We start from the raw sequence: 13307 nt of genomic DNA, 5'->3' as shown, positions 1-13307 counted from the left end.
GTTTTGGTATCAGTGTGATTGATGCTGGTCTCATAGAATGAATTTGGAAGTTTTCCATTTTCTTGCATTTTTGTAATAGCTTGAGAAGAATAGATATTAACTCCTCTTCAAGTATTTGCTGGAATGTACCTGTAAAGCCATCTCGTTCTAGACTTTTGTTTGTTAAAAGTTTGCTTATTACTAATTTAATTTTATGAGTAGTAATCAGCCTGTTCCAATTGCTTATTTCTTCCTGGTTCAGTTTTGGAAAATTTTATGTTCTTAGGAATTTATCCTTTTCTTACTAGGTTGTCCAGTTTGTTGACATGTAATTTCTCATAATATGCTCTTAAAATCTTTTGTGTTTCTGTGTGTTGATTGTTATTTTCCTCCTTCATATCTGATGTTATTTATTGGCATCCTTCCTCTTTTTTTCTTTAGGAGTCTAGCTTGAGGTTTATCAAATTTGTTTATATTTTCAAAGAATCAGCTCTTGGTTTAATTGAAATTTTCTGTTATTTTTAGACTTTATGTCATATATTTATGCTTTAATCATTATTTCCTCCTTCGACTAGATTTGAGCATTGTTTGTTCTTTTTTCTACTTCCTTTAAGGGTAAGATTAGATTGTTCAAGATTTTTTTGTTTGTTTCTAGAGATTGGAGTGTATTGTTATAAATTCTGTTTTAGAACTTTGCTTTTGCAAAGACTTGAATCACTGAGGTTTTATCTACACTTGTCTCCTTTTATTATCAAATTTTATTTTTGATTTCTTGGTGGACCCACTTCTTGTTTAGTAGCATGTTGTTTAGTCTCCCCATGTCTGTGTTTCTTCCAATTATTTCTTGTAAGTCATTTCTAGTTTCATACTGCTGTGGTCAAGAAAGATGCTCAATATGATTTTAACCTTTTCAAATTGATTGAGACTTAATTTGTGGCCTAACATGATCTGTTCTGGAGAATGTTCCTTGCAGTTGAAATGAATGTGTACTCTGTTGTATTTGGATCTTATATTCTGTATATATCAGTTATGTCCATCTGGTCTGATGTGTCATTCAAAGCCACTGTTTCGTTTCTGATTTGCTACCTGAATGATCCATCCATTGATGTAACTGGGTGTCAAGGTCCTTTACTATGACCTGTTACTCCTGTTTTCTCCCTTTGAGTCTTTTAATTTTGCTTTATGTATTTATGAGCTCCTATGTACATACACAGTTACAATCGATGTATCCTCATGTTGTATTGATGCTTTTATCATTATGGAATACCTGTCTTTGTCTCTTTCTACACTCTTTGTTCTGAAGTCTATTTTGTATGATTTAAGTATAGCTACCCTGCTTTTTTTTTCATTTCCATTTACACGGCATATGAAAATATGATTTTCCCGCCTTTCACTTTCAAACTGTCTGTGTCATTAGGTCTGAAGTGAGTCTTTTATAGGCAGCATAGAGATGGGTCTTGTTTTTCCATATGCATCAGCACCCCATGTCTTTTGGTTGTAGGATTTAGTAAATTTACACTTAACGTAAGTATTGATAGGCATGTACTTATGTCCATTTTGTTCATTGTTTTCTAGCTGCTTTTGCTGTTCTTTTCTGTTCCCTTCTTTCTTGGTCTCTTCTTTTGTGGTTGATTATTTTTTTTCGTGTTATACTTGGAGTCTTTCTCTTTATGTTTTCTGCATATATTATAGGCGTTTGATGCATAGCTACCACTAGGTTCATATATAACATCTTTATTTATACAGCAGTCTCTATAAAATTAATGGTCAGTTAAGTTCATCAGATTCTAAAAACACTAAGATTTTATGGAGTTATTCTTTTCATTGTACAAAATGTGAGGACAGATATTTCTTCTCAGTTAATTTAACTTTCTTTCATTATTTTTTTTTCAAATTTTTCTTTAAATTCTAGCTCATTACCATACAGTGCAATATTGGTTTCAGGCATAAAATTCAGTAACTCACCACTTACATACATCACCCCATGCTCATCAAACAAATTCCCTCCTTAATACCTACCACCCTTCTAGCCCATCCCCCAACCACCTCCTTTCATCAATCCTCAGTTTTTTCTCTATCGGTAAAAGTCACTTATGCGGTTTTCCTCTCTTTTTACTTTTCTTTCTCTTCCTCCCCCCATATGTTCATCTCTTTTGTTTCTTAAATTCCATATATGAGTGAAATTATATGGTATTTGTCTTTCTCTGACTTATTTCACTTAGCATAATACACTCTAACTCTATCCATGTCCATTCTTGAAAAAAACGCTCAACAAATTAGGGATAGGCAGAACTAAACTCAACATCGTAAAGGCCAAATACTAAGGACCAACAGCTAATATCATCCTCAATGTGAAAAAAACTGGGAGTTGTTCCTCTCCTGGTCAGGAACAAGACAGAGATGTCCACTCTCAGCACAGTAATTTGACATAGTACAGGAAGTCCCACCCACAGCAATAAGACAACAAAAAGAACTAAAATTCATCCAAATCAACAAGGAAGAAGTCAAACTTTCACTATTCACACATAACATGATACTCCACGTAGAAAACCTGAAAAACTCCACCAAAAAATGGCTAGAACTAATACATGAATTCAGCAAAGTCACAGGATACAAATCAATGTACAGAAATCTGTTGCGCTTCTATACACCAATAATGAAGCAGCAGAAAAAGAAATCAAGGAATCGATCCCACTTACAATTGCACCAAAAACCATAAGATAAACCTAACCAAAGTGGCAAAAATCTGTACTTTGAAAACTGTAGAATACTTATGAAAGAAATTGAAGAAGAAATAAAGAAATGGACAAACATCCCACATTCATGGATTGAAGAACAAACATTGTTAAAATGTCTGTACTACCCAAGGTAACCTACACATTTAATGCAACCCCTATCAAAATACCACCAGCATTTTTCTTTCATTATTATAGTAGCCTCTCCATTTCAGGTGCAAGTTTTTGACTCATATTTCACATATGGTTAATTTAACTTTGTCTCAAATAACTTATTGTAATTTTTGTCTTTTTTTACTTTCAACGTTTGAGTTTCCTCATGCATTAGTTGTTGCTATTATAAGAAGAATGTAGTTGAATTGTTTTACTTCCATCTCTCTTTACTTTAAATCTGTGTTATCTGTCTCCAACTTCGAGTTTTCTCTTTCCCAAGGAGCTTTGAAACACAGAGGTCTGTGATTTATGACTCACACATGTACGGAGACAAGCTGCACTTTCACCATTAAACTTTTCATTTTTGTTCTCATCAGATTCAAATTATATTTGTTTGAGCACACTACTTAGTTTGGAAATATTTAATTATTGGGGCACCCATGTGGCTCAGTTGGTTAAGCATCTGCCTTTGGCTCAGCTCATGATCTCAGGGTCCTAGGATCACAACCCAAATCAGTCTCCCTGCTCAGTGGGGAGTCTGCTTCTCCCTCTCCCACTGCCCCCCCCAGCTCATGCTCTTTCTCTCTCTGAAATAAATAAATAAAATCATTAAAATATATCTTTTTTTACTCTTTGTAATAGTTTATTTAAAATTATTTTTTATTAAATTCAATTAGACAAGATATAATAGATTATTAGTTTACATTTACAATTATTTTTTTGAGATATTATCTGTCTTCAGAAAAAAAATTTTATGTTTTCTAATAGGTCATACTGTGATACATGGGAATTGTTAAATATTTTAATAGAAGTCCAAAACTACACAGATAAAAATTTCTCCTATTGATACAAAAAATTTACCTGTAAAAATGGAGTGGAAATTGAAAAAATACTTCTAGTAATGCAAATAAACCAAATAAATACAAATAAATAAAAAGTAGCATGTGGGTTTCATAAAGTATGTGAGAATGTATTGTACATTTGTTTTTAGGGGAATATTGCTCAGTATTCACTGTGTGAAGAGAACATAGTTATATTCACACTTATATCACTCTCCATAACTAAATCAGATATAATCAAAAGCATGTAGTATACTCAAGATTTGTTTGGGTTTAAAGTATATAACAGTGTAGACATAAAATATTTTTGACTTATGAAGACAGTCTAGCATAATCAGCAAGTGTAGTTGCTGTAATTTATCTGATAGATACTTCACATTAGAGAAGTTCTCTAAAAAAATAAGGGCTTACAAATAATCATAAGCCTAAATTTTTGAAAATTATTTTATGAAAAGTTAATGATGGCTCTATCCACGTACAACAGTCTAAAACATTTTTGTAAAGATTTCTTTATTTACTTTAGGGGGGGTGTGAGCATGGACAGGGCAGAGAGAGAGAGAGAGAGAATCTCAAGCAAACTCCCCATTTAGCTCAGAGCTCGATGTGGGGCTCGATCCCACAATCCTAGCCAAAAATCAAGAGTCAGACACTCAATCTACTGAGCCACCCAGGCACCACTCAAATATGTTTTGGTCCTGTATCTGGTCATTTTCTGTGTTCACCAAGAGGGATGGTTTGATGAAATTTCCAAAGTAAAATTTATTAATGCCTTTTCAGAATTTTACCTCATTAAAATTTGGTGTGGAAAATTTTAATCACATGTCCTTTGTGTCAGAAAAATGTGTGATGGTGTTCAAACTCCTGGGGGAAATAGTTTATAGAGAGGACTTCCTCATCTTTGCAAATGCACAGTTTAGGAAGGATCATCTGTTATTTTTCATCAGTACAAGAGGACAGATTGCTGGATAACAAGAAGATGGAAATGTAGTGATGTTCTCCAGCCCTTGTACATTATGTGTATTACTTCTGTAAATGGTAAGGTAGCTATTGGCTGAGAAAAACAAAAAGAAAAACAAACAAAGCAGCTCACAAATGCCAGAATTCTGTGGGTAGCATTAGTTTCAGGGAAGCGTCTTGGGCAAAGACTGGTCTTGTGAAATGTTACCATGTTCACACTGGCTCAGATCAGGAGGAACACACACAGGAAATCCCATAAACCCATGCCCCCTACAAAACCAGTCTCATGAAATTTATCAGGTTCTCTCCTGCTACAGCATGTCAGATAACACATTTGTGCAACTTCATTGATGTTGAAGGGGGCCACACACAGCACTTGTGATGACATGGATGTAGATCTAATGTTAGTGATCTAGAAAGAAAAGAGAAATGGAAAAATGTATGTGAAGACTTTGGGTTTGAGCCATGCCTATCGATGTTGTTGAAAGTGATAATTATGGCCTGAAAAATACTGGGAAAAGACGTGGTGCAGAGGGAAAGACCCCGGGTGACTCTGTACATGTAAACCACTTCCTTACAATCAATATCATCTAACAAATTTCTTACTCCAAAGGCATTTAACACTTCTGGAATCCCACTGAAAAGAATCGTTATTACCTAAGTGAAATGGGTGGATATCAAATCTATAGGCCTCTTTGCATGGGGCTGGAATAAGAAGGTGTTGAGGAGTAAGACAAGGAGCACCGTGTTCCCAATAAAACAGTGGCAATTGCAGAATGAAGACCACTCTAAGATAATATCATTGAAAACAATTGTATTCATTGACCTCTTATACTATGATTAGACTTCTGCAGTGCTAAAAAGGGAACCAAAATGATTTGTAAGCTTGATGGAAATAAGAAAACCCTAAGAAGACTCCATGAGGTATGATCACCCTCAGCAGTAAGTTGTGCAGATGCTCTACCAATATTCAGGAAAGGAAGAATTAGATCTAGACGTAAATGTCAAGAATTGTTAAAGTCACTTCAGAGGAACGTTAAGGTCAAGACAAACATGCCTTATTTATAAGAATTCTTGAGATGCCTTTGGTGCAAAAAGGTAGTTTTATTAAAGCACAGGGACAGGACTCCTGGGCAGAAAGAGATGCCCTCTTCTCTTGAAGAGTGGCCCAGTATATTCTTTGAAGTTGGAAAGGGGTTAAGGACAGCACAGGCCTCCAAGGTATTTTGGAATCAAAGCTTCCCAGACCTTGAGGGGGCTAGCTATTGTTAGGAAAAGGTCATTTATTAATGCTTAGTAAAAGTCATGAGTCCTTTCAGGTGTATATCTGTGGGTCATATGCTTTGGGGATGATTGCCAACATGTACCTTGGGGGGTAGAGATAAAGGAAGTTTCTAAAGGAATTTTTATACATTAAAGTAGGCTAACAGGATCCTGGGGGTTGGGCTAAGATTGCCTTTTGCCCTTAACAAAGTATTAATATGGAGGTAGCTGGGTTCCTACAGGAATGTCACTGGACCTGTTTAAAGGACTTGCCAATTGCCTGTGGTCAGTAAGGAAATTTAATTTTTTCTTTTGCCTTTGTTTCCCACATCAGTATGATATGGTTTTGAATATAGCTGAGGTTTGGTGGGTGGAGTCTGGAGCTGACGACCAAGAATGAATGCTTGAGATGTCTTTGGTGCAAAATGGTGGTTTATGAAAACACCTGGACAGGACCCGTGGGCCAAAAGAGCTGCTGCCCTGGGTTGGGAGGAGTGGCTGATTATATACTATAGGGTGGGGGGAGGTAAGGAAAAAGGTAGGTTGAGAATGGACTTTCATATTTTTTTTTTATTTATTTTTAAATGATTTTTTATTATATTATGTTAGTCACCATACAGTACATCCCCGGTTTCCGATGTAAGGCTCGATGATTCATTAGTTGTGTATAACACCCAGTGCACCATGCAATACGTGCCCTCCTTACTACCCATCACCGGTCTATCCCATTCCCCCACCCCCCTCCCCTCTGAAGTCCTCAGTTTGTTTCTCATAGTCCATAGTCTCTCATGTTTCATTCCCCCTTCTGATTACCCCCCCTTTCTTTATCCCTTTCTTCCCCTATCGATCATCCTAGTTCTTATGTTCCATAGATGAGAGAAATCATATGATAGTTGTCTTTCTCTGCTTGATTTATTTCACTTAGCATTATCTCCTCCAGTGCTGTCCATGTTGTAGCAAATGTTGAGAACTCGTTCTTTCTGATAGCTGAGTAATATTCCATTGTATATATGGACCACAACTTCTTAATCCAGTCATCTGTTGAAGGGCATCTCGGCTCCTTCCACGATTTAGCTATTGTGGACATTGCTGCTATGAACATTGGGGTGCATATGGCCCTTCTCTTCACTACGTCTGTATCTTTGGGGTAAATACCCAGTAGTGCAATGGCTGGATCATAGGGTAGCTCAATTTTTAACTTTTTAAGGGACCTCCACACTGTTTTCCAGAGTGGCTGTACCAACTTGCATTCCCACCAACAATGTAGGAGGGATCCCCTTTCTCCACATCCTCTCCAACAATTGTTGTTTCTTGCCTTGTCTATTTTTGCCATTCTAACTGGCGTAAGGTGGTATCTCAGTGTGGTTTTGATTTGAATTTCCTTGATGGCTAATGATTTTGAACATTTTTTCATGTGTCTGTTAGCCATTTGTATGTCTTCATTGGAAAAGTGTCTGTTCATATCTTCTGCCCATTTTTTGATTTGTTTATTTGTTTCTCGTGTATTGAGTTTGAGAAGTTCTTTGTAGATCTTGGATACCAGTCCTTTATCTGTAGTGTCATTTGCAAATATATTCTCCCATTCCGTGGGCTGCCTCTTAGTTTTTCTGACTGTTTCCTTGGCTGTGCAGAAACTTTTAATCTTGATGAAGTCCCATAAATTCATTTTATCTTTTGTTTCTCTTGCCTTTGGGGATGTGTCATGAAAAAGGTTGCTTTGGCCGATGTCGTAGAGGTTGCTGCCTATGTTCTCCTCTAGAATTTTGATGGATTCCTGTCTCACATCGAGGTCTTTCATCCATTTGGAGTTTATTTTTGTGTATGGTGTGAGAGAGTGGTCAAGTTTCATTCTTTTGCATGTAGCTGTCCAATTTTCCCAGCACCATTTATTGAAGAGACTGTCTTTTTCCCACCGGATGTTTTTTCCTGCTTTATCAAATATTAGTTGCCCAAAGAGCCGAGGGTCCATTTCTGGGCTCTCTATTCTGTTCCATTGGTCTATGTGTCTGTTTTTGTGCCAGTACCATGCTGTCTTTGTGATCACAGCTTTGTAGTACAGCTCGAAATCCGGCATTGTGATGCCCCCAGCTTTGTTTTTCCTTTTCAACAGTTCCTTGGAGATTCGGGGCCTTTTCTGTTTCCATACAAATTTAAGGACTATTTGTTCCAGTTCTTTGAAAAATGTCCTCGGTATTTTGATCGGGATAGCATTGAAAGTGTAGATTGCTCTGGGTAGCATGGACATTTTAACTATGTTAATTCTTCCAATCCATGAGCATGGAATATCTTTCCATCTTTTTATGTCTTCCTCAATGTCTTTCAAGAGTGATTTATAGTTTCTAGAATATAGGTCCTTTACGTCTCTGGTTAAGTTAATTCCAAGGTAACGTATGGTTTTTGGTGCTATTGTAAATGGGATGGATTCCCTAATTTCTCTTTCTTCGGTCTCGTTATTCGTGTATAGAAATGCAACTGATTTCTGAGCATTGATTTTGTATCCCGCCACGTTACTGAATTGCTCTATAACTTCTAATAGTTTGGGAGTGGCTTCTTTTGGGTTTTCCATATAGAGTATCATGTCATCTGCAAAGAGAGACATTTTGACTTCTTCTTTGCCAATTTGAATACCTTTGATCCCTTTTTGTCGTCTGATTGCTGTTGCAAGGACTTCTAGTACTATGTTGAATAATAGTGGCGAGAGTGGGCATCCTTGTCGAGTTCCTGATCTTAAGGGAAAGGCTTCCAGCTTTTCCCCATTGAGAATAATATTTGCAGTAGGCTTTTCATAGATGGCTTTTATGAGATTGAGAAATGTACCTTCTATTCCTACACTCTGAAGGGTTTTAATCAGGAAAGGATGCTGTATTTTGTCAAATGCTTTTTCGGCATCGATTGAGAGGATCATATGGTTCCTGAGTCTTTTCTTGTTGATATGATGTATCACGCTGATTGATTTGCGAATATTGAACCACGCTTGCATCCCAGGTATGAATCCCACTTGATCGTGATGGATAATCCTTTTAATGTACTGTTGGATTCTATTAGCAAGTATCTTGTTGAGGATTTTGGCGTCCATATTCATTAGGGAAATCGGTCTGTAATTCTCCTTTTTGAGGGGGTCTTTGCCTGGTTTGGGGATCAAGGTAATATTGGCCTCATAGAATGAGTTTGGTAGCTTTCCTTCTGTTTCTATTTTTTGAAATAGCTTTAGGAGAATAGGTATTATTTCTTCTTTGAATGTTTGGTAGAATTCCCCAGGAAAACCGTCCGGGCCTGGAGTTTTGTTATTTGGAAGGTTGTTTATCACTGACTCAATTTCTTCATAATTAATTGGCCTGTTTAAGGAATCAATTTCTTCCGGTTTCAATCTTGGTAGTTTATAGGTTTCCAGGAAGGATTCCATCTCTTCCAGATTGCTTAGTTTATTGGCATATAGCTGTTGATAAAAATTTCTAATAATCCTTCCAATTTCAATGGTGTTCGTCGTGACCTCTCCTTTTTCATTCATAATTTTAATAATCTGGGTCCTTTCTCTTTTCTTTTGGATAAGTCTTGCCAGTGGTCTGTCAATTTTATTGATTCTCTCAAAGAACCAGCTTCTAGTCCTGTTGATCTGCTCTACTGTACTTCTGGTTTCTGCTTGATTGATTTCAGCTCTAATTTTGGTCAACTGCTTCCTCGTGCGTGGATTAGGCCTGTCCCTCTGTTGCTGTTCCAGCTTCTTGAGGTGAGAATATAAAAACTGCATTTTAGATTTTTCTATTCTTTTGAGTGAGGCTTGGATGGCTATGTATTTCCCCCTTAGGACTGCCTTTGCAGTATCCCATAGGTTTTGGACTGTTGTATTTTCATTCTCATTGGTCTCCATAAATTGTTTAATTTGATTTTTGATTTCCTGGTTTATCGAGTCATTCCTGAGCAGGATGGTTCTTAGTCTCCAAGTGTTTGAGTTTCTTCCAAATTTTTCCTTGTGGTTGAGTTCCAATTTCAGAGCGTTGTGGTCTGAGAATATGCAGGGGATAATTTCAATCTTTTGGTATCGGTTGAGACCTGTTTTGTGTCCCAGAACATGGTCTATTCTTGAGAATGTTCCATGGGCATTAGAATAGAATGAGTATTCTTTGGTTCTGGGGTGTAGTGTTCTATATATATCTATGAGGTCCAACTCGTCGAGTATGGCATTCAAAGCCTTTGATTCTTTGCTTAGTTTTTGCCAGGGTGTTCTGTCTATTTCTGAGAGTGGAGTGTTGAGGTCCCCTACTATTAATGTATTTTTATTTATATGTCTCTTTATTCTGGTTAAGAGTTGGCTTGTGTATCTTGCTGCTCCCCTGTTGGGGGCATATATATTTATAATTGTCATATCCACTTGTTGAATACTTCCCTTAAGAATAATATAGTGCCCTTCTGCATCTCTAACTATAGTCTGTAGTTTAAAATCCAATTTATCTGATATGAGAATTGCTACCCCAGCTTTCTTTTGAGGTCCATTTGCGTGAAAGATGGTACTCCATCCCCTTACTCTCAGTCTGAATGCATCTTTGGGTTCGAAATGAGTCTCTTGTAGACAGCAAATGGATGGGTCATTTCTTTTTATCCAATCTGCAACCCTGTGGCGTTTTATGGGATGGTTCAAACCATTTACATTAAGACTGATTACTGAGAGATATGATTTTAATGTTGCCATGTTGCCAGTAAAGTCTTTGTTTGTATTGGCTGTGACTTTCTGTTCTGTATCACTCTTGGGGCCTTTTTACTTTTATAGAACCCCCCGTAATATCTCCTGTAGGGCTGGTTTCGTGGTTACAAAATTGGTTAGTGACTGGCGATTCTGAAATGTCTTTATTTCTCCATCAATTCTGAATGACAGCCTTGCTGGATAAAGGATCCTTGGCTGCATGTTTTTCTCTGAAAGAGCTTTAAATATGCTCCCCCAACCCTTTCTCTCATTCCAGGTCTGTGTAGACAGGTCTGACGTAATTCTGATGCTTTTGCCTTGGTACGTGAGAAATTTCTTTGCCCTGGCCGCTTTCAATACTGTATCCTTGCATCTAATATTTGCGAATTGCACTATGACGTGACGTGGCGTAGGTTTGTCGTGGTTGAGCTTGGGAGGGGTCCTCTCTGCCTCTTGGACACGAATGTTTGTTTCCCTTGCTAGATTAGGGAAGTTTTCAGCTACAATTTGTTCAAATATCTCTTCTAGACCTCTGTTTTTCTCCACCCCCTCGGGGATGCCGATGATTCTAACATTGGATCGTTTCATTGAGTCAGTAATCTCCCGTAACCTACATTCGTGGGCGTGGATTTTTTTAAGACCATCTTCTATTTTCATTTTTTCCTCTATTAACCCATCCTCCAATTCACTAACCCGTTCCTCTGCTTCTGCGACCCTGGCCGTCAGAGCCTCTAGTTTTGCCTGCATTTGGCTCATAGAATTTTTAATTTCTGTCAGATTCGCTCTCATTTCTGTCCTTAGGGATTCTATATTCTCAGTAACCTTTTCGTTAATAGTTTTTTCAATTCTACTCATCATTTTGACCATCGTTACTCTGAATTCCATTTCTGATAATTTGGTTACATCCATATCCATTATTTCTGTGGCAGAGGCCACAGAATCACTGTCTTTTCTTTGCTGGGGGGGGCTTCTCCTTCTTGTCATTCTGATGAAGAGAGGTTGCGGGGTTTCCAGAGCCCAAATTATTGACTGGGTCCCAGGCCGTGCCCCTTGTTTTATAGGGATCTTAGGGATGTGGGCTTCTTCTTTAAAGATTTTATTTATTTATTTATGTGGCAGCCAACCAGCGAGAGAGGGAACAGAAGCAGGGGAGTGGGAGAGGAAGAAGCAGGCTCCCAGCGGAGGAGCCCGATGAGGGACTCCTTTCCGGAACGCCGGGATCACGCCCTAAGCCGAAGGCAGGCGCTCAATGACTGCGCCACCCAGGCGCCCGGGTTGTGGGCTTCTTGATTTTTCAGCCTGCCTTCTGTGTTCTGGGGGAGGGGCCTGCCGCGCCAATACTCAGGCAACCCTGTTTGGGTAGAGTCTCCGTGTCCCCTGCGAGGGAGGATGGGGATGGGCACTCTCTGAGCCGGTATTTCCAGGCTTTTGTTCTCTGGCGGCTTTCCCTGGCGGTTTGCTGTGCCTCTTCTGAGAGTCAGAGCAGCAGCGGCCAAATTTCAGCCTCTGTCACGGAACAGAAGGATTGCGGCCCGTTCTCTACTAATGTTCTGGCCACTTTAACTCTGTTTCTGTTGGTGCTGCTCAACCCTGCAGCGTCCCGGGATGTGCGCCCCACACCCGGCGTCCCAGCTCACTTCCAGGGCCGGGCGCCGTTCTGTCCTTTGTGTTTCTAATGCCCCAGCCGCCAGCCGCCGCCGCCGCGCCGATCTCCCGGTCTCAGCTGGTTCAGTGGGCAAGGATTCGGTGTTCCGCGAGATGCCTGGTGGCGCGCGCACCGGTCACGGTCTCAGTCTCTTGTTTGGGTGCCGCCCGCGAGCCCCGCCCGCTCTCCCCGTGCAAGTGGCTACCCTTCCCGGCGCTCGAACGCGCGGCTCCTCTTCCGTTTATCTTCCGATATCTGTGCACAAGCCTTCATGATGCCCCCGCTTCGTACCTCAATACTCAGCGCTGGAGATGTTCATTTGTAGAGATCCAGATGCGTCTTCCTGCGTCTCAGGCTGGTTCCGTGGTTGTTTAGGCTGGTCTGGTACCTATCCTGCTCGACTCGGAAGACCGGCTGAAAACGGTGTCTCCTACTCCTCCGCCATCTTAACTCCTCCCCCGGACTTTCATATTTGTTAAAGAAGACTCACAGGATACCAGAGCCCTTGCCATTGTCAAGGTAAAGTTGTTTTTCCCTCTAGCAAGGCATTAACAAGAGGATAGTTGGGAACTTCTGGAGGAACATTATACTCTGCCTGCTTCAAGTATCTGTCAATGGGGTGCAGATTATAATGACATTTAATTGTATCTACATTTCCTTCTGGAAGCTAGGTTATTGATAGAAATGCTTTGTTCTTGTAAATTGCTAAGACATTTGTAAACTGAGGGAGACTCTTGTCTTGCAGGACTTGATCTCTAAGTTCACTATTTATTTTTCCTTTCCTTAGCTTTAAGGCAGCCAGGAGTGACTGAGGAATGTCACATAATCCCATGGGAGGGGGGCATTGTGGGGTGTCAGATTCTGCTTTGTCCTCAGCTTGCTTTCTGTGTCTTCATCAGTAGTATCTTTTTCTGATTTTAATTTTCATTTTCCTGTCGGCAATATTTCTATATACTTTTTGGCATATTGGTCATGTGGATCTTTTCATTCTTTGTATTATTATGCAGTTCCTATACACATATTTGTCTGATTTATTTATTGTGGTATTTGCATTTTTG

General features: G+C 39.2%; 1 pseudogene; it reads right to left on the bottom strand.

Moving 5' to 3' along the window:
• Positions 1-4521: 4521 nt before the first annotated feature.
• Positions 4522-5485, bottom strand: LOC103680650 (annotated as a pseudogene).
• Positions 5486-13307: the final 7822 nt, after the last annotated feature.

The sequence above is a fragment of the Ursus maritimus genome, unplaced genomic scaffold, assembly GCF_017311325.1.
Source record: "Ursus maritimus isolate PB19 unplaced genomic scaffold, ASM1731132v1 scaffold_5, whole genome shotgun sequence".
Lineage (NCBI taxonomy): Eukaryota > Metazoa > Chordata > Mammalia > Carnivora > Ursidae > Ursus > Ursus maritimus.
The sequence above is the reverse complement of the archived record's forward strand: the minus strand, read 5'-3'. Positions and strand labels throughout refer to the sequence as shown.